Here is a 902-nt window from a genome sequence, read left to right as displayed (position 1 = left end):
AGAAACTCTACAAACCAGAAGAGAGTGGGGGCCAATATTCAACATTCTTAAAGAAAAGAATTTTCAACCCAGAATTTCATATCCATCCAAACTAAACTTCATAACTGAAGGAGAAATAAAATCCTTTACAGACAAGCAAATGCTGAGAGCTTTTGTAACCACAGGCCTGCGTTACAAGAGCTCCTGAAGGAAGCACTAAACATGGAAAGGATCAACCGGTACCAGCCACTGCAAAAACATGCCAAATTGTAAAGATTATCAGTGCTAGGAAGAACCTGCATCAACTAACGAGCAAAATAACCAGCTAATATGACAGGATCAAATTCACACATAACAAAATTAACATTAAATGTAAATGGGCTAAATGCTCCAATTAAAAGACACAGATTGGCAAATTGGATAGACCCATCAGTGTGCTGTATTCAGGAGACCCATCTCACTTGCACAGACACACATAGGCTCAAAATAAAGGGATAGAGGAAGACCTATCAAATAAATGGAAAACAACAACAAAAAAAAGCAGGGGTTGCAATCCTAAGTCTCTGATAAAACAAACTTTAAACCAACAAAGATCAAGAGACAAGGTCATTACATAATGGTAAAGGGATCAATTCAATAAGAAGAGCTAACTATCCTAAATGTATATGCACTCAATACAGGAGCACCCAGATTCATAAAGGAAGTCCTTAGAGACCTACAAAGAGACTTAGACTCCCACACAATAATAATGGGAGACTTCAACACCCCACTGTCAATATTAGACAGATCAATGAGACAGAAAGTTAGCAAGGATATCCAGGACTTGAACTCCACTCTGCACCAACTGGACCTAATAGACATCTACAGAACTCTCCACTCCATATCAACAGAATATATATTCTCCTCAGCACCACATCACACTT

The sequence above is a fragment of the Colobus angolensis genome, unplaced genomic scaffold (assembly GCF_000951035.1).
Source record: "Colobus angolensis palliatus isolate OR3802 unplaced genomic scaffold, Cang.pa_1.0 Scaffold206, whole genome shotgun sequence".
Classification (NCBI taxonomy): Eukaryota; Metazoa; Chordata; class Mammalia; order Primates; family Cercopithecidae; genus Colobus; species Colobus angolensis.
Note: the sequence above shows the minus strand (reverse complement) of the source record.